Source organism: Panthera uncia, assembly GCF_023721935.1.
Source record: "Panthera uncia isolate 11264 chromosome E2 unlocalized genomic scaffold, Puncia_PCG_1.0 HiC_scaffold_20, whole genome shotgun sequence".
Classification (NCBI taxonomy): domain Eukaryota; kingdom Metazoa; phylum Chordata; class Mammalia; order Carnivora; family Felidae; genus Panthera; species Panthera uncia.
In genome coordinates this window covers 19,272,550-19,293,116 of record NW_026057589.1, presented here as the reverse complement: position 1 = coordinate 19,293,116, position 20,567 = coordinate 19,272,550, and the positions used below count along the sequence as shown (strand labels likewise).

The 20,567-nt window shown below is 53.5% G+C and overlaps 1 long non-coding RNA gene across 3 annotated transcripts; it reads right to left on the bottom strand.

Moving 5' to 3' along the window:
* Positions 1-10,143: 10,143 nt before the first annotated feature.
* Positions 10,144-14,707, bottom strand: LOC125916352 (uncharacterized). Of its 3 annotated transcripts, none has more exons than XR_007455883.1 (4): positions 14,340-14,707; positions 11,923-11,991; positions 11,201-11,426; positions 10,144-10,788 (listed from the first exon to the last, which is right to left on the bottom strand). It is a non-coding gene; the product is annotated as an uncharacterized LOC125916352 (long non-coding RNA). The 3 variants fall into 3 exon arrangements; XR_007455882.1 differs by lacking the exon at positions 14,340-14,707 and adding an exon at positions 13,876-14,333; XR_007455881.1 differs by lacking the exon at positions 14,340-14,707 and adding an exon at positions 13,411-13,869.
* Between the last annotated feature and the right edge of the window lie 5,860 nt (positions 14,708-20,567).

Sequence of the window (20,567 nt, the reverse complement as noted above, 5' to 3'; positions counted from 1 at the left end):
TGGGCACATCCCAACGATGACTGACGTCGATGTTTTACCAACCTGGCTAGATGGGGTGGGGAGGCTACAGGCTACAGAGGAAAGGTGATGGTCCTGTCCACCTGAACTTGAGGGCTGTACCTGCTACAAGTGGGAAGCTGGGGGCTACTGGGGCAGAAAGGAGTGGAGACAGGGTGGAGGCAGGAAACCGGGTTGGGGAGCTGTGACCTGTGACCGGCCTTCCTCTGCAGGGGCTGGGGGGAGGGGGAGTGCATCCTGGATGGTTCAGGGCAGCTGCAGTTTCTGCCCAGTAACAGGCAAGACACTAAATCCTGGCCGTGTACCAGGCTCTCTGCTTAGCACGATACACAGAGCACTGCATTTGTTTCTTCAACCTTTTGAAGTGTTATTTATGTCCAGTGCATGGATGAGGAAACCGAGGCCCAAGAAGAAAAGCAACCTGGTAAGCACAGCAGCCGACAAGCAGCAGAGCCAGGCCTGGAACCCACATTTCTCAAAGCCCATCTTCTTCCCAGGCCACAGCTCCCCTGCCCACATCAGGCACTCATGGTTGAGGTGCTAGGCTGGGCCTTCTACCCAGAACTGGGGTCCTCACCTCCCCGAGCATCCTGAGGGGTCTGGCTGTCCAGGCAGGGTTCCTGAACTTGGGCCACGTCCTCCATGGAAATTGCTGGAAGCAGATTCAGCCCAGGTGGAGCTTGAATGGAGGGTATGCAGCCGTCTGGCTGAGGGAGAGCTCAGGGAGCCCCCCACCCTCTGCTCTCTGGGTGGGACTCAGGGGAGGGTCTTGGCGGCAGCGGGGAGGGGATGGAAGCCCAGGCGGAGAAGTGCCCTCAGCCCAGCCAAGCAAGCCCTTCCAGGAGAGACTGAGAGGCCTCCTCGGCCACTGGGCCACTGCTGGGATGCCTGCCATTAGTGCAGCCACAGCCTGCCTCCGCCCCAGGGAAAAGAGGAAGTGGTCAGAAGCAGCAAGAGAGAACCTTAAAAGAGGACGTGTCCCAACTCACACCACCCCCTCCCCTCAGGAAAAAGGGGCCGAGCTTGCCCTGGGCTTCTGGGAACCTCCCACCCAGGGAAGTTAAGACCGCCGCAACCTGCTTTAACCCCCCCCCCCAGGGATGTCCTGAAAACACTCTAGAATTCAGAGGGCCTCTGGGCCTCCAGCCTTGGGGGCCCCCGAGGTCCAGGGGACAGTGGGAACCCCCAACCTAGCGGCCAGCACTCAGCAGGCTCGTGGTCCTTGAAAATGGAAGAGCGGGGCATCACGGTGAAGAACGTGCCTCTGGAGTTGGGAGTTCAAATCCCTACTCTGCTGCTTTTTAGCTCTGTGGTCAGGGACAGGTTGCTACCCCTCTCTGGGCCCTGGTTTCCTCATCTGCAGCATGGGGATAACACAATCCTTACCTCTAAAGGTTGTCGTATGAACTCAAGAGGCGTGAGCTGCAGAATGCCAAAATGCAGTGCCCCGGGTGCAGGAAAGATTGAGAAGCCGCAGCTTCTGTGAGGTCAAGGCAATCTCTGAGGCCCCGGGGCCCTCGGGGGACCTACTTCTCTAGGAGCCCAGACCTGCGGCCGGTAGCAGGTGGAGGCTGGGCACAGGGTAGGTGCAGAGAAAACCCTTAGCCACGCAGCTCCACACATGGAGAGAGAATCAGAAAGAACTCAAGGACAAGAACGGTTGAGTCCCATCTGTCCAGACGTCTGCCCTCCATGGCGTCGTCTAATCCTTCAACACGCAACACAGCACAGCACGAGGGGTCTGGGGCACTGCCTGGGGAGCCGAGCCCTGACTCTGCTGCCTTGGCGCCCGTGGCGGCCTCGGTCTGCCAACACCTTCTTGAGTCTAGCTCTGAAGAAACATCCGTCACCCACCAGTGACGATTAGCCCACCAGTGCAAGGGCTGTTACAGATTTTCTGTTCTGTCATCAAGAAGCAGTCAACAGGGCTGGGACCCGAGTGGGACATCCGGAGTGAGGGCCTCCTTAAATCTTGTGCCTCCGGAACCTTTCCTTTTAGGATGTCCCCTGGGCACCTCACCCTCTCCAGACCTTGGCGGTCCATCTCTGCTCCCCACTCCCCTCCCTTTTCAAACATTATAAGTACCTCCACCTTCACACCATCCACGTCCACCAAGAGCCAAAGAGTACGCTTTGCAAAATCCTAGAATCGAAAGAAAGGAAGACATTGCAACCGTGCTTTGGGCAGGAAACGCCTTCACTTCTCAGAGCCCTTTATCCCACAGGACACCTCATTATACGAAGACTGAGAATGGACTGAGAATGAACATCCTCTGCCTCAAGTTCAGCAACCTCATTTCCAAAATACCCACCTAAAGGAAGCACTGGCAATGTAAATAGAAACTCTTAGGAGACGTGGTGCCTGAAGCTTTTACACCCAGTTGGCGTGACAGAAGACCAAGGGACAGTAATATTTTAGCAATTCCCACAAGAGGAAACACAAGTGGCCAACTTAAAAAAAAAAAAAAAAAGTCAACCTCATTATCCCTCAAAAAATGAAAATTACATGCTCTTTTTACATTCAAATCAAATAATTTACACTTTTTATAAATGTTTTTCTACATTTGTTCAAACATGTAGATCTCTATGTGTATATATGCTTATAACTTGGTTTTTTTTTCCTCGAAATGGGACCTTTCTTTAACAATATACCGTGGACATCTTTTCAGGTCAGTAAAACCAGCAACCCGCACTGTCTTTGTTTTTATTCAATGTGGATGGAGCCCACTTGAATTAAGCAATGGCTCTGCTGGTGGGTTGTTCATAGTTCTGTGTCTTTGTTTTTCTTATAAGCAATGCATTCTTCCATACATATCTTTGAACACTTGGGTGGGTATATTCACAGAAAAAAAATAGTTTCCATTGTAAACACTGGATCAGATATCAAAGCATATATACATGTTTTAAGTTTCGACAGAAATGCCAAATTGCCATTAAGTACTTTACTGTTAGACTTGGTAACAATATCCATCTACTATTTTCATTATTTTTTTTTATTAAAAAGACCACTTTAAGATCACAGAGATGCGGGGGGTGGGGGGGGTGCCTGGGTGGCTCAGTTCAATTAAGCATCTGACTCCATTTTGGCTCAGGTCACGACCTCACAGTTCATGGGATCGAAGCCTGCACTGCATCGGGCTCTAAGCTGACAGTGCAGAGCCTGCTTGGCATTCTCTCTCCCTCTCTCTCTGCCCCTCCCCTGCTTGGGCAGGCTCGCTCTCACTCTCTCTTAAAGTAAATAAACTTAAAGAAAAAAAGATACACAGATGGTAAAAAGCAGCCCAGATGGGCTCAGGGAAGAGGCTCTTTGGCTGAGTTAGCTCTTGGTCCCCAAAATAAACTCTCAAACCAGTTGCCCATGAACATGTAAATCAAACCTATGCTTTGGGTGCCTAGGGTTGACTTCTGCTTCCTGCCTGGATAGCCCCGTGTAAAAGCAACAGCGGGAAGGCAACTGGGCTGAGCCTCAGTGAGCACCCAGAGCCTGGAAGTCAACCCCACCCTTGCCCTCCGCCCCTGGGCTCTCTCTTGCTACATCCAACCCTTAGAGCTTGGAGCGGTCACCTGCAGGAGGGAAGGAGCCAGGCTGGGTCACTGGGAAGGACTCAGTTTCCATCTCAGCTCTAATAGTGTCTCACTGCATGACTTCAGACAAGTTGCTAAGACTCTCTGGTCCTCAGTTTTCCTAATCTATAAAATGGGTCAAATAAAACCTGTCTGACTCACTGGGTTGTGATGAGAATCACATGTGGGAAAGGATGTGAAAGTAACTGGTTTTCCTTCCTTCTGTTTTGGGTTTCCCAACAGGTCTACAGCTGTGGAGCAGGGGAGCCTAGTCTGGGGTTTCCTGACCACAAGTGCCTTCCCAGTAACAGCCTTCTTCGAAGTTATTATTATTTTTTTATCTGAATGGACAGGATACAAAATTCAAAAGGTCTAAAAGGGTAAGTGCGAGAGGCAAATCTTCCCACTTCTGACCCCACTCCCCCCACCCCTGCCCCCACCCCCAGATACCCTTCCAAGAGGCAACCTTTGTCATCTCCTTTTTGTGTCCTCAATCCCCGGGTGTTTTGTGCATTTCCACCTCTGCACCTTGCTTAAAAAAAAAAAAAAAATCTTACCCATTTCTTGAAGCTTTTCCCCCATCAGTGCATATGGAGCTTTCTCGTTCTTTTTGCTGCCTACTGTTTACTTTGAAAGTTTCAACACTATAAAAAAAGTTGCAAGAAGAGGAACATGAAAAACCATATATTTAAAGTTGGATTCAACAACTGTTAATACACACCACATTTGCTTTACCTGTTGCTCTTTTTTCTAAACTATCCAAGAGCCAAGGGTTAATATTTCAATGCTACATACTTCAGCAGATAGCTACTAAGGACATTATCCTACACAACCACAATACAACGATCACGTTCAGGAAAATCAACATTGATACATTGCTATTATCAAACATATGGTCCATAATCAAATTTCCCAAGGTGTCTGATTAAAATGTCCTTTTTAAAGAATCCAGGTTCCAATGAAGGATTGCCCAGTGCACTTAATTGCCAGGTCTGTTTAACCTCTTTCAATCTCCCAGTCTATTTGGTCTTTCACGACATCAACATTTTTGAGGGTCTAGGCCAGTTTTGCAAAATATCCCACAATTTGGATTTCTCTGAGACTTTCTTCACAATATACTTAGGATAAACATTTTTGTGCAGGAATGTTACATAAGTGATATCACACCTCATTAATGTTAACGGCAACATAGCATCCCCGTGCATGGATGTACCATCATTTTTGTAACTTGTCCTCTGCCCATAGAGGCCTGGACGATTTCCAGGCATGTTTCATAAACAACGCTACAATGAATATTCTTAAACTTCTGTCACTTTGAAACAGTCTAGTGTGTCTATAGGATAAATTCCTACAACTGGAAACTTTGCACCCGCAAAAATTGCCCTTTATAAAGGATGAACCCATTAATATTTCCACTGATAACATGCGAGGACACTCTGCCCCAGAAGTTTGTCTCATTTTTTTTTAAGTTTATTTATTTTGAGTGAGCGAGAAAGTACGAGTGGGGGAGGGGCAGAAAGAAAGAGAGACAGAGAGAGAGGGAGAGAGTGAGAGAGAGAGAGAGAAGGGGGTGGGGAGGGAGGGAGGGAGGGAGAGAAAATCCCAAGCAGGCTCCCCACTGCCAGCACGGAGCCCAATGCGGGGCTGGAACCTCACCAACCATGAGACCATGACCTGAGCCAAGTCAGACGCTTAACCATCTGAGCCACCCAGGCACCCGTCTCATTTTTTAACTTACATGTTACTGTGTGTTGGCTAGTAAGGTCACACGTCCTTGCTGAGTCTCTGGGTGACAAGATTTCCTTATATTTCCCCCTATGAGTTTTGGCTGGAATTTGCAGGAACTCCTACTTTGCAAAGAAAACGCCCCAAGTGCTCCGCTGAAGCACAATTTTTGCTCCTGATTACAAAACACATCCATTTGCTCTGCACGCTCAGCTTCAAAGGGAAGAGGGGTTTGTCAAGCAAGGAAGGTGTGTTAAGCACCTTGCGAGTTACTTGATTGAGTTATCAAGGCTGCCAAGTGAGAATGATTAATCTGCCCGTTTTACAGATACGGAAACAAAGGTTCCGGGAGGTTAAGCAGCTGATTTACTCGTTCGAGGGCGGAATAACTCAGGCCTGCTTGCCATCACTGAAGCGTGGATAGGTCCTATTCTCCGCTTCCGTGGGTGTTGGTGGTTGGGAGAGACAAAAACAAATTCTACGTATTCACTCTAAGTCCCCAAACTGTTAACCCCCGCCACGGCGTGGGGTTTAGGTGAACCACTCCAGCTCACGCCGCCGGCTCTCAGACCACTAGAGGACTACCTTCCCCAAAATGCACCGCTCTCACGGACTCTTCCGGACTACACTTCCCAGAATGCAGTACGCACGCACCCGCGCTTCCGCTTCCGGCCCTGGCGTTTCTTGGGAGTTGGGGTTTTTCTGCGGGGAGCCAGACCGCGAGCAGCTCGGGGCCGTCACCCCCCCACGTGGCCTCATGGCATCTGGGGGAGTAAGGGCCACACTTTTCCGCCAGGAGACACTGGGTAGGCCTGAAAGCGCTTTCTACCTTCTTTTGGCCAGCAGGCTGGCTCCGTTGGTGGCCGCACGGTCCTGGGGAGTCATCGGTGGAGACTTTCTCTGACTCACTTAGGGTTAGTAGGGGTTCATTTAGGGTCCTGGCATTCTCTTTACTGTTGAGTTTTCGAGCGGCCATGAGGTCCTGTCCTTTATCTTGTGACATCATGTTGCGCCAGAATCGCCCCCATGTTTTTCTTCCTTGAGACGCCTCCCTTCCAAGCAGTAAAGAAAGGAAAAAACAAAAAACAAAGGAGTTAGCACCTTTTAACATGCTATCTTGCTCCTGCCCACTGTTGCCCCCAACAGCGAGTTAGGCTCACGGCAGCCAGGGCAATCTTTGAAAGTTAAATCACTCAGTCGCTGTATTGCATTCCATAGCTCCCCATTGCTCCCAGGATCCCATCCAGACTCCATGCCACGTAAGAGCTGACCTGTCCAGTTTCATCTTATTCTACTTGCCACCCCATTAATCCCCTCCAGCTCCACTGGTCCTGGCTCCTGCAATGTGCCTCGCTCCCTCCGGCCTCCTAGCCTCTGGCCACGCCATGCAGGTGCCTCTGCCTGGACTGGGCTACCTTCTGCTCTTTCCTCAGCTTGCAGCAGTTTGTTCTGTGCCATTCAGAGTCCTACCAAGGGATAGAAAGCACTCTGGTTCTTTCAACAGAGAGAATGTAAAGAACGGTCAACTAAAAAGGTATTGTGGGTTAATAATGACACAGAGCAGCTACCACGCCCAGGGCTAGAGGAACAAAGGGAGCAGCCTGGTTATGACAATTTAGAAGGTTGGGGGAGGCCAGTGCTAGGCTCCAGGCCTCTGAGGAGCTGGCCAGCCTAACCATCACCTCCTGGGAGCGGGGGTCCTGATTCTGGTAACGCCCCTGCAGACCACGCCACCCTTCCCTTCAGGACACTGTCCACAGGCAGTAATGCGGGGTTTATGTGTGCTGGTGTCTATCTGCCCTCGGTCTTTTCCCCGGACCCCCAACAGCAGCAATTAGGCCACGTTGTACATCACTGTGCTAAGTGCCCCTCGGACACCTTGTTGACAGAATCATTTCTCAGGGACGGTGCCTTGGGAGTTTCTGCTCTGGCTGGGGTGGGACTCCATCACTCATCTAAATTCTTCTTGACCCTGAACCTGCTCTTTGCCCAGGACTTTGCTGGGACTAGAGTGACCAAGAGGGGCCCAGATAGACTCCCGGGCACAGGACTGAAGGTGACGCTCCCTCTTGAGGCTGTGCAGGTGCGGGGTGAACCCCGAGAAGAAGCTCCCTCCAGGCTCCTCACTGTTTCACGTCAAACCCTGGGCCCTGCCTTGAACATTGCCAGGCACTTAGTAGGGGTTGAGGGAATGAATGGGACCTAGCCTCCTATTTTCCAGGGCACCAGGCCACTTGGAGTAATTGATTCTCTAGGTCATCTTCTGGCTGAGAAGGGCGATGCTGACTTAAACTGCTCCCCCTCCCCATGGTAAATTTTACGTTTTTACAATCAAAATTTTCAATGGAACAGAAAATCCCCCCTGCAGGTAATAAGTCATGTGGTACATTGGGAAGCATACCTGCTTTAGAGTCAGACTACCTGGGTTCACACTGAAGTGATTCCACTTCTAGGCTGTGTGGGCTTGGGGAATTCTTATTACAAAGCCCCAGCACTACACGTGGCACATCAAGGTACTTTATACAAGTTTGTTTCCTGTTGCTCTGAGTTCCAACCACAGCTCAAATGGAGAAACTCCCTCTGACTCCCTGAGAGTGGGTTATTGGCCTTGTGTGGGGCTGGATCAAAACCAAGGCTGAGAGGCTTGGTCCATGGGAGAAGGGGGCTGCCTTGGGGGAACCTCTCTTGCTCTATGAAGCAAAAAGGGTATATGGGTCAGAACTCCCTTCAAACTTGCCTAAGTGAAATGGGGAATTTATTGTCTCACATATTGGGAACTAGCTTCAGGTCAGGCTGGATCCAGGAACTCAATAGACCTTCTTCAGGGTTGTCTCACTCATCAACCCAGTGACTGGGCAACAGGGTGCAGTGGCTGCTCCTTGCTTGACTCCAGTGTCTGGCAGGGCAGGGCAGGGTTGGTGACTATGATTGACAGCCCGGTGAACCAGCTTCCCAAGGAGAAGGGCTGATGTCACTGGAAGTCTAGAGGGAAGTAAGATAAATGCTAAACCTTACTACCTGCCACTTAACTGTTCTAAGCATTCCTCCTTGTTAATTCATCAAATCCTAGTAACCCTTCAAAGTAGGTATCATTTTCATCATTCCCAGTTTACAGATGAAAAACTGAGGCACAGATTGCCTCAGGTCAGAGCTAGTGAGGGGCAGCGCCACTATTCAGCCCCAGACAGTCTGGCTCCAAGCCCAAGCACTGTTCCATTTCTCCATGTCGCCTCTCCCTATCAGTCAGTGTCAGGAGATGGACATGACAGGGACAGCCCCAGAAGGGGTCCCAACACTCCCTTGGAGTAGTATGGAGAGCAGCTGGGGACCACAGCCTCAGGTGGTCCGGCCTCAGGGTGAAGTCTGGCTTCAGTACCTCTGCATCTGGAAAATTCTGGGAACTCTCAGAGGACTCACCCCAAGTTGAGAACATACCCAGGCTCCACCCCAGGGGCACAAGTCCTGGCTTGAGGAGCCTGATCCCACCTTGGGGCCACAAGCTGGCTGTGTGGCTTGGGGACAGTCACTGCCCCTCTCTGGGCCTGTTTCTTCCTCTTGCAAATGAGCAAGTTGGGCCTGACTCCCCACCACTGGGGGTTCTCTCTGGGGAGAAGCTGGGGGTGAACTGCTCCGACTTGTGGTCGGCCACAAACTGCCCTGTCCCCAGGTGCTGGGGAAACAAGGTGTCCCCTGTCCCTGCACATCAGTGGCTCTGAGCCCCCAGAGGGACTTGGCCTGACTGTGAGCCCAGCTTTCTCTCCCACGGCCACCCTTCTCCCCAAGCCTCACCTCACTCATCATTGCTGGGCCTGCCCCCAGACAGCACCCCTCCCTAGCCAGGCTGGGCCAGTGCGTTCCTGCTGCCTCTTCTCCATCTGGTATCTTAGCCTCCTACCCAAGTATCAGGTACTCACAGGGCAGCAGCTCTCAGCTGAGGTGGTTTCGCAGGGTTTCTGGATTTAGCAAGTAAAAATGCAATCTTTAGGGCAGAATTCTACCAAAAAGTTGTGAGTCGCGTCTCTGAAATTCAAATCTAACTGGGAAACCTGCATTTTGTCTGGCAACCCTCCCCCCAGGGGACATTTCTTCATGTCTGGAAACAGTGTTGATCGTCAAAACTGGGGGGTTTCATTGGCATCTAGTGGGTTGAGGCCAGGGATGCTGTTTAATACCCTACGATACACAGGATGGCCCCACCATGAGGAATAATCCTACCCAATTGTCAACGGAGCCAAGGATAAGAAATTCTAGGTTCTCCCCAAAGCTAACACACATACTTAACTGTGATCTCAGGGACTTGATGGGGCAGGGGGGGTGGAGGGGGGTGGGGAGAGGAGAGCAGTGGTCATGTCCCTGAAACAAGTAAATGGCTTGTTCAAGGTCATATAGCTGGCAAGGAGCAAAGCGGAGTCCTCCGCCTGCCTGTGCCTTCTCCTAATAGGCTCCTCTGAAGCCAGGAAGTACAGTGGGGGAGGATAGGCAGGGAGAGCCCCGCAGGTTCCCCAGACCCCCCAAGGAATGGCTCTGGGGACTGGCTCTTTTGGGCTCCTTAGGAGGCGGGCAAGCCAGTGCTGCAGACGATCCCAGGTACTGCCACCAGGGGGCAGCAGAGACCTGGAAATGAGTCTTCACACCCTGGCCTTCTGGAAGTAACTGCAGATTCTTGCAGACTCCGGGGTCCCCCTCCAGAGAATCCAATTCAGCTGGCCTGCAGGTCTGTGATGCTCACCAGGCATTGGCTTGTTTTGTTAACAGCTACCAGGTGATTTGGATGCCCAGCCAGGCTTAAGAACCACTGGTCTAAGACCTCGATTTTCATCCCTGATGGGTCATGAGTATCACTCCGGAGCCTTAAAAATACCAGCGTGAAAACCACCCCAATGTCCACCGTCAAACGACGGATAAACACAGTGTGGTCCGTACAATGAAATGCTATTCGGCCATGAGGGGAATGACACCCTGGGACGCGTACCGCGTGCATGAGCTCTGGAAGTCACTGTGCTGGGTCAAGCCAGACACAAGGGAGCCCTCTGAGGTCTCGAGTAGTTGAATTCATAAAGACAGAAAGCGGGGGTCACTATGGGCTGGAGGCGGGAGGGGTGGGGAGTCAGCGTTTAAGGGGTACAGTTTCAGTTCGGGAAGGTGAACATTTCTGGAGGTGACGGTTGCACCACAACGTGAACGTACTTCTTGCCACCGAAGTGCACACTCAAAAAGGGCTAAAACGGTCCATTTTACGTTATGCACATTTTACCACAATAAAAAAATAATGTAGTGGAAACATAAACGTCACGATTAAAGTTTAAGAGCATTCCACACAACAGGGGCGCCGGGGCGGTTCAGCCAGTTAAGCATCCAACTTCCGCTCGGGTCACGCTCTCGCGGTTCATGAGTTTGAATCCCGCATCGGGCTCTGTGCTGGCAACACAGATCCTCTGTCCCCTTCTCTCCCTGCCCCTTCCCTGCTTGCACATTCTCTCTCTGAAATAAACAAACATTAAAAAAAAAAAAATTATTCCACACAACAAAACCACACATGTCCAAGTCCCGGCTCAGACCAGCTCAGTAAGAGGGGCCGGGGTTTGGACAGCTACAAGTGTCCCAGGGGGATTTCACCAACAGCTGTGGTCGGAGATTATTCTAAGATTCCAGCATCAGGGAAGAAGAGTGGGTGCACCATCCATTTACCTGTTGTCATGGTTTTAAACTCCGTCCACAAATTCTTTGATGCTCTTCCTTCAAGAGGTGGACCCTAATCTCCCTCCCCTGAACGTGGGCTGGTCTTAGTGCCTTGCTGCTAACAAACGAGCCCAAAGCAGAAGTGACGGTGGGAGATATCAGAGACCCGGTGCCACCCTAGTTTCTACTTTGGTCTTTCTCTCTGATGACTCACCCTAGGGGGAGCTGCATAAAGCAACACTCAAGGAGCCTTCTGGACAACCTTGTGAGGAGAAACTGAGGCCTCCCGCCAGAAGCGGTGTGGGGCACTGTCACACAAGGGGGTCCCCCAGCCCAGCAGAGCTTTCAAACAAGGCCACGGCCTCGGCTGACATCTCGATGGCCGCCATATGGGAACGAGCCGTGAGCCGGAACGACCCAGCTGAGTCACTCCGGAGTTCCTGAGCCGCAGAAACAAACACGCTCGTTTCCAGTCGCTGCATTTGGGGTGATTTGTTATGCAGCGGTAGGTAATTAATGCATCCATTCAGGAGTCACAGAATCATCCGCTCAGCCCTTTCCACAGCCACCTCCCCACCCACCCATCACAGGACACAGGGCCCAGCACAAAGGAGACCCCTGTCAGATGAATGATCAAACATTTTCTCAGCATCAAGCCCATGGCACTTGCTGAGACAGGCCAGGGGACTCGGCGAGTTAGCCAGGAGGGTGGCCACCTCCCTCGAAGTAGCTTCCCCAGCCGAGTCCATCCGGCCTCATTTTTTTCCTCCTCATTTCCTCCCACAAACCCTTCAGGCCTGGAAGATTTGGGCTTTTCTGGAGGCCAAGTGGGGCAGCCACAGAAAGGCCGCTTTCCTTCTGTATGGCAGAGGCCTCATTGTCTCCTCCCTGAGACCATCATCAGACAGCCTTGGGCCCTCCCCACCCCACACATACCTTTTTGCAGATGAATCTCTTCTTATCCCTCAGGGTTTACCTGACATGCTAGCACCTCTGTTTTCTCATCTACAAAATGGGGATAATGAGGGTATTTTGAGACTGGATGTCATGGTGCACAGGAGGACCCTCAGCAAAGGGCCAGGGGCAGCAGGTACTGATGCATGTCTGCTGAGCTGCCAGGACAAGACGGAAGAGTGCCAGGAAAACCCACGTCCTCCAAGCAACCGGCAGGGCCCGCAGGTGACTCTCAGCCCTCTCCTCTCCTCCCTGCTTTGCTCACTCTGCTCTGGCTGCACCATCGTCCCCCGTTCCTCTCACACTCCATGCCTGCTCCCACCTCAGGAGGGCCTTTGCACTGGCTTTTCTTGCTGCCTGGAATGTTCTTCCCCCCAAATATCCCTTGGCTCTTCTCTCCCCTCCTTCACGGCTGTGCCCAGATGTCCCCTTCCTTCTCAGTGAGGCCTTCCCTAGCCACCTTCCCTCCACTCTCTCCATCCTCCTTTTTGGATTCAACTTTTTCCCCATCACATCTCTCCTTTTAAGACACTACAACTTGGGGCGCCTGGGTGGCTCAGTCGGTTGAGCGCCCAACTTCAGCTCAGGTCATGATCTCGAGAACACTGCATGAGTTCAGGCCCCGCGTCAGGCTCTGTGCTGACAGCTCAGAGCCTGGAGCCTGCTGCAGATTCTGTGTCGCACTCTCTCTCTGCCCCTCCCCTGCTCATGGTCTGTGTCTCTCTGTCTCAAAAATAAATAAAGACATTAAAAAAAAAAAAAAAAGACACTACATCTTTTTCTTATTTTGTTGCTTGACTCCTCTCAGACATAGGCTCCACAAAAGGGGCTTTGGTCTTTATTCACTGCTAGATCCCCACACTTAGCTGAGTGACCAGCATGCAGTAGGTCTTTAAGGTGGATGGATGAATGATTAAGAGAGTATTAAGTGGGACTTCTACAGCAGCCTTGAAATCATCCTCCAGGTCTAAGTCCCCCAGATTCTAGAGAAAGTCAGAAAACTGGAGACCAGACCTCAGGGCTTATTTACCAAGTGGCTGCGAAGGTCCTGCTTTCCCTTATATCATCCCAGCACCAACAGAAGACTGGGGTGGGAAGAAAAGAAGAGAGACGCTCCCCTCCCCGGGTCTCAAGTTCACCCCTGCCCTGCACCAGTCAGGGAAAAGAGAAGTGGTAAGAGGGGCCAGGGTGGGGAGAGGTGACCAGGGCGTGTCAGGAAGGTGTGAGGTTCTGGAAGTCACATGGACACCAGGGAGGAAGGAACGCCAAGAGCGATTTCCAGCATCCCAACCAAAAAGGTTGGCTCCAGGGTGAGGAGCCCCCAGCAGGAAGCAGCTGGGGGGCAGTGTGTGTGTGTGTGTGTGTGTGTGTGTGTGTGTGACCAGCAGCTGGGAGAGGGAGCTGTGGGGGTGGGGGACCCGTCCTGGGGACCCTCACCCCACTCCACACAGTCTTCCCAAGTGCACACACCTGGGCCACAACAGGGAAGCAGCAGCGGGCAAACAAGGACAAGGGCAAGACCCGGGAAGCGCGGGACGGGCCTCCCTTTCTTTCACTCCCGCGGAGGAGGAAGGAGCTCGGAAAAGAGAAGAGGCACGAAAAGCAGGTGGCGGCGAGGCTGAAGTCAGCCAGCCTGGCCAGTCTGTTCCTGAAGGCGTCTTTAAGAACCTGGAGAGATTCGACTGAACAAGGTCTAGAGACAAAGAAAACACCGTTTCGTACGTGAGCTCCAGGGAGGGCGGCGCCAGCAGGCGGGCGGCGGTGTTAGGACTCCCCTTCTCCCTCGCTGGGTCCCCGCCGAGGACGGCAAGCGCTGGGGATCGACGGGGGGCGCCCTACATGCTCCTCGAAGGAAGGAAGGGGCAGGGCCCAGCACAGTGGGGCTGGGAGTGGGAGGCGCGGGCAGAGGGACGTGCCCCCCCTTGGGTGTGTTACCGTGGGGAGGGCCATGCAGGACCCTGGGCTGATTTCTGGCCGAGGCAGCTCCCGGACTGTCGCTCCCAGTCCGGGCGACAGGGGTGGGGGCAGGCTGGGGGGCAGCGGGGAGCCCCTCGGGGGGTCTCGGTACCCCGCCCTCTCGCTGGGCGGTGCTCTGGGGCGGCGGGACCCAGGCCCGCACTTTCCGCTCCCCTCAACCCTGCAGAGCCTTCCCAGCCCCGGGGTCTGCGGCAGCTGCGACGCGCGCCGAGGGAAGCGGGGGTCTCCATGGCAACGTTGACGTCAGGGACCCGGGGCCCGGCACGCCGCCTCCCGCCCCCGCCCGCCGGCCTGGCGCAGCCCCAGCCCCGATCTGCGGCAGCTGGGACGCCAGAGGCGTTGGAGCCGCCCCCTGCCTCCTGACCTGTCCGGTCCTGGCCACCGGAGGCGGACAGGTGTGAGCCAGGCCCGCCAGGTCTCACCTGCCTGCCAGCTTCCCCGCGACCCTTTGTCCTCCCATGGCCCTCTGCCGGCCAAACCGACCTTCCTTCCTAGGGAGAATGGCATGTGAATCGGATGCGGGAGGTGATGAGCCCCGACCCCCTCCTCCACCCTCCCAGACTTCCGTCTGCCTCCCTCCGCTCCGCTCCACAACAGAGGGGGGCGGTTTGTAGTTGAACAACTCCCAAATCGTCATATATCCCTCCCCCACCACTCTGCCTCCGCCCCCTTGCCTCTCTCTCCTGCTGCTCCTGCCCCCCCACTTCGTCTTCCTCCCTTCTGCTGGTCCGTTCCTCCCCGGTGCCAGCCTCTGCCTCAGGGCCTCCGCACCGGCTCTTCCCACCGCTTGGAAGGTGCTTCCCTGCTCCACCTGCCCCAGGAGTTGGTCATTTCCGGCTCTTGCAGGTGGAGACACGTGAGCTCGGTGCCGCCCCCTCTTGGAGGCGCTCATTCCAGCCGCCTGCACCGCCTTGTAGCTCTCTCCGCCGTCGCGATGAAAAATGGTTTGTGGGGTTATCTGGCTAATGGCTGCCTCCTCCCTCAGACTGAATGTGGTGGAGGATGGCGTTTGCTTTATTTACTCCTGAGTCGCCAGCGTGCCTGGCGCACAGTTGGTGCTCAGTGCATTTCAATAAAAAAAAAAAAAAAAAAAAAAAAAAAAGCCTCGTTGAGATACAATTCGCCAGCCCCACAATCCACCCAAGTGCACAGTTCCACGGTTTTTAGCATAGAGTTGTGCAGTCAATTTAGAACATTGTCATCACCTCCGAAATGAACCCCTGCCCATGCCTGTCCCCCATCCCCTCAGCCCTAAGCAACTGGTAATGAACTTTCTCCGAAGATTACCCTATTCTGGGCTTTCCTATGATCATGGTATAGGATCCCACTTTTGTGACTGGCTTCTTCCACTTGGCACAGTGTTTTCAAGATTCAGAGCAATACGCTTTTGCTCAGTAAATGGACGAAAGGCTACAGAACCAACTCCCTCTCCTGGCGAGCTGACAGCACGCGGGAGGAAGGACACTGGATCCCTTGTGGGACCTGCCTCAACATGAGGGACAGAGCTCTGACAGAGACTGCGCGTGGCCTGGCTGCCTGGGTACACCCTTGACTGTCTTCAGCTCAAGGCCAACACCGACTCTGCTTGCCCAAACCCTGGTGTCGACATAGGTCAGATGTCAGATGTCTCGTTTCATCAGGAGCCACTTTGCTTTCTTTACTTTGGGGTTTACCTTCCTTCCATCCATCCATCTTCCCAAAACGCATGGTTATGATCTCCCAAGCTTTCTCTTGTAAATGATATACTACCCTTCCTTTTTTAAAAAAATTCTTTTTAAATTCATTCATTCTGAGAGAGAGAGAGAGAGAGAGAGAGAGAGAGAAAGAGAATCCCAAGCAGGCTCTGCACTGTCAGCATAGAGCCCCATGCGGGGCCCAAACCCATGAATCATCAGATCACGACCTGAGCCGAAGTTGGATGCTTAACCGACTGAGCCGCCCAGGCGCCCCTAAGTTTGCCTTTTTCTCTAAAAAATGTGGACACTAGAACAATTTACATTATATAAATGACTTGCATCCTATTTCTATAAGGCAGGACTTATCCTGAACAGCCACCACCAGGGGAGAGAACCCCCAACCCCATGCACATAACGGACGCCTCTGTAACTCCAGGGCTGGGAGGGGCTTATGATGCATTACTGCTCTCCATTAAAACCCCCAGGAGGGAATCACTGACCCACCTCCACTTCAGCAAACCCCTGTGGCCACTGCTGGGGGGAGCCCCAAAGAGGAGCTGACATGGTGTATCCAACGCCCCATTCCCTGAGCCTCCTTCCCACTGGATGCAACAGCCTCTTCTCCTACCTGGCAAATCCGAGAGGAGACAAAGCCTGGTATTTTCGAGGAACAGCTTGTCGTTCCTACCATTACACTGAGAGGAAACACAAACAGCCAAGAGGTCTGTTGCCAGGAGTTTGGTGGAGACCTTCTAGCCAGTGCTCAGCCTTCTCCTGCCGTGGGGATGACCAAATGTGCTCCGGACAAGGTTTCCTTTCTGGAGGTGTGTCCGGAGGGCAGGTCTCCACGCACTGATGCATGGATCAGGAACCACGAGGACTGCATCTCCCCGCCGAACCTGAGAGAGGCTAGCTCAGGCTAGCCTTAGCCAGCATTAGAGACGGCACGGGAGGGAAGGCCAGCACTGAGGTTTTCAAGGCCCCACCCCAACCTGAATAGAGGACACTGAAAAATAAAGCAAAGTCAGATATCCCACCACATACAGCTGTGCACGTTGTGCACTGTACGAGGATGCCCCACATTTAAGGGAGTGTGTGGATTTAGTATGCAAACTGGTATAATGACGACTGTCCAGCAGATGGCAGTAGAGCGTTTTTGAGGCGGGGACAAACGTTCACAACGACGGGCCAGCACTGCGCTGAGAGAAGTCATGGTGGCCAGGGCACCACTCACCCTCCCAGACCCAGACACAGCAGAGAGGAGCAGCGGCCATCTCTTCGTTAAGAGAATTCTTTTTCGATGCCGTTTTAACAAATTGGGGTGACATTCGCGTAACATAAAAGAAACCATTTTAAAGAGGCATTTAGAGCGTTTACACTATCGTGCAATCAGTACCTCTATCTAGTTCCAAAGCATTTTCCTCAGCCCCAAATAAAACCCCATATCCATGAGGCAGTCACTCCCCAGCCCCTCGTAAACACCAGTCTGCTTTCTTTCTGTGCAGATTTGCCTATTTTAGATTATTGCCTATATATGGAATCCACCAATATGTGGTCTGTTGTGTCTGGCTTAGGTGACTCAGCATGATGTCTTTGAGGTTCATCCACGAGGGACCGTGTGTCCACGCTTCATCCTGTCTTACGGACGGATAATCGTCCATCGTCTGTAAATAGCACATCTATTACCTGTTGGTGGATATTTGGGTTGTGTCGACCTGATGCCACTTTTAAAAAGGGGGTGTGTAACACAGAAAGTAAACGACACAGATCTTAAAAATGTGGAGCTCCAGGGGTGTTTAAACACCCGTGTGGCTGCAGATCGAGCTGTAGAGCATCTTCATCACCCCAGAAGCTTCCCTCTTCCCTTCCCAGTCGATGACACCTCCCACCCCCTGCACTATCAGTGACCACAGTTATCACCTCTGTAGTCATAGATGCCTCGTGCCCGTCCATGCACTTCACGTACATGGAACCCTCCGGCAAGCCCTCCTGGCTCCTTCACACACGTAACGTGTGTCCAATTAATTCACGCCACTGTGGGTATCAGAAGTTGGCTCTTTTGGCCTTTTTCTGCAGAATTCCATCACACGACTAAGTCACTGTGCGTTTTATCGATTCTCCTGTTGAAGGGGAGGGGGGGGGGCGCTCAAGCTCTTCCACTGCGAGACCACCCTGGTTTGTTTATTCTCCTCTTAGTGGACATTTGGGTTGCTTCCGCTTTTTGGCTCTTACGAATAATGCTGCTATAAACACCCTTGTCTGTGTCTTCTGGTGGACACGTGCACTCGGTTCTCCCGGGTCTATATACCCAGGAGTGGGGTGGTGGGGTCACAGGGTGGGCTGGATGGTTAGCTTTTAGTCGATACGCTTTCCAAACCCGCTGAACCAATTTCTATGCCTGCCAGCAATGTGTGAGAGCATCTGGCAGCTTCCACCTCCACCTCTGAAAACAGGTGCAAGCTGATTCTTGGGTCCCCAGTTGCACGGTCCTTCTGGCTTGGCTGAGGCTGAGGCAGATGTGCCCGGCAACCGTGCAGTCTCCTTAGGAGGGCTTTCTCAGCCTGTGGGGGAGGGGGCTCTCCCTGTAACCTGTCCCTCTGTCCCCTAGCATGGTTAGCCACTGTCTTTGTTTGGGCTTCCCCAGAAGCAAGCTCTGGGATGAAGATTCCAGCATGGGTGGCTTATTTGGGAAGTGGTCCCAGGATGGGATGGAGGGAAAGTGAGGGCGAGAGCAGAAGGAAGTGCTAACAGGCTGGTGAGCCCTGGGGACAGCAGACTGTCCCCAGGGGAAGCAGATGGGAGTCTCCACCTCCACTTGGAGGGAGAACGCAGGGGCACTGACCCACCAGCCGGGCAGGCCACTGAGAAAGCTGCTGCCAGGCAGAGGTGCTAATTCTAGGCCCTCGAAGCCCCCAGTGAGAAGAAGCCAAGGAACGTGAACATTACCCTTGACTCCTTGCTGGCCTTCCCTCCATACCAGGCACCGTGTTGCGCACTTTCACTCCCAAGCTCCTCTTGAATCTTTCTTTCCAAGGTCCCTGCCCTGGTCCCAGCCCCATCCATTCACCAGCCAGCAGCGGACAGATCTTCCCAAAATGCCTGGGTTCTAAGGTTGGCTGCGTCCGCCGCTCCCCGTGTGGCCTTGACCAAGAGACCCACCCTCTCCTGGCCTCCACTTCCCCATCGGTCAAGAGGGATCATATCTGCACCCACCCCTTAGGCGTATCAGGTGTAAATGAGTTCAGACCTACAAGCCTTACCCTTGTTACTGTGCCTGGCACACAGGAGGGGCGGTATAAGCATTTCGTTAGAAAATGAGCCCGATCATTGCAACCTCCCTATCATTCATAGCCTTCAAGATGAGCCCCAGTCATCAAAGGAGGATTAATGAAACGTCGAATCCAGAAGATACATTCACCTGGAACGGGTGACTATGACCTTATTTGGAAAAAGAGCCTTTGCAGATGTGATCATGTTAAGGATCTGTCCACGGGGTCATCCTGGGTCATCCAGGTGGGTCCTAAATCCAATGGCAGATGTCCTGATAAGAGAAAGCAGAGGGAGATTCGCTGGAGAAGGGGTGGGGGGTGGGCGTGTGGGACACAGCAGAGGCTGGAGGGGCAAAGCCACAACCGGGAACACCAGGACCCCCCGGGAGCTGGAAGAGAGAGGGAAAGTTTTCTCCTCTAGAGTTTTCAGACAGTGTGGGGCCCTGCTGACGTCCTGGTCTTTAGAACCTCAAGAGAGTAAGTTTCTGTTGTTTCAAGCCACTGGGTTAAAAGTAAAGACACACCGTGGCTCGGCTGTGCCGGGGGAGGGCACTGGCTGGACTCTGGGCATTCTGGGGGGCAGGCGGGGGCAAAGGATGTGAGGTTTCCCAGCGGGAGCGGGCAGGTCCCGCCAGACTAAGACCCGGAGAGGGGAGAGGTGTTCCTCCGAGAGCCAGAGTTGTGGAGGGAACTACTGTGAAGCTGGGACGCCCAGGGGAACCCCTGGCCGGGCAGCCTCACTCTCCAGGCTCCCCCAGAAGCCAGTGGGTGGAGGAGCCCCAGGTGATGCAGGACAGAGCGAGGAGGGGGACCGAGGATGGGACGGCTGGCAGGGACCCCCTTCCATCTGGTATCGGGCGCACCTGCTGTGAGCCACCCCCCTCTCCCGGGTGGGAAGGATCGGGGATGGAGCAGGCGTTCGCGCCTCGTACACGCACGTCTCCACCTGCAGCTGGCCCGCCCGCCACGCCTGAAGTCTGGGGCCTTCCTGATCCTCGCCCACGGCTCCTGCTTTCCCTGTGTGGCCAGAGGCCTCTGGAAGTGAGGAGGGCCAGGAGCGGGCAGCAGGGATGTGGAGAGGCAGGGCAGGTAGTGAGAGTAGGAAGGTGGTGTAGGATGGACCAGGGAGGCAGCGAGGTCGCTGCTCGGTCCCCTGGACAGGGATGAGGGGCCCCGGCCCAGGGTGAGGGAGGTGGAGATACTGATGGAGGAGGAGGAGACTCAGGAACATGCTCAAGCGGCTTCTGAAGGCAGGCAACGGGCTGGATGTGGGGCGTGAGCGACGGGCCACCGCGCTGGGGTAACACTGGGCAAAGAAACCCTGCAAAGCGAATGACTTAGGAGAGGAGTGGAAACAAAGTCTCTCCTTGGACTCCTCCAACTGCCTCCTGGGGACATGTGGGTGAGCGGGCAGCCGGGTGGATGGCTCTAGGCTGCTGAACTCAGAGAGGCTTCCAAACACCAGCAGCATCTGGGTTTCCCAGAGGTCCTGGAAAGCAGAGTCTCGGGCCCCACCCAGACCTTGGAAATCGTAACTCGCATTTTCCCAAGACCCCCAGGTGACGAAGAGGCCCATCGGTCCTAGATGTTCTGGACGAGAGCTGCCGTGAGGGCCCTGATGCAGAGACTGGCAGCCTGGGTTTCGCCCAGGGAGTGATTTTGTCCCTGGTGGACATTTTTGGCTGTTATGTCTGGGGGCGGGGGG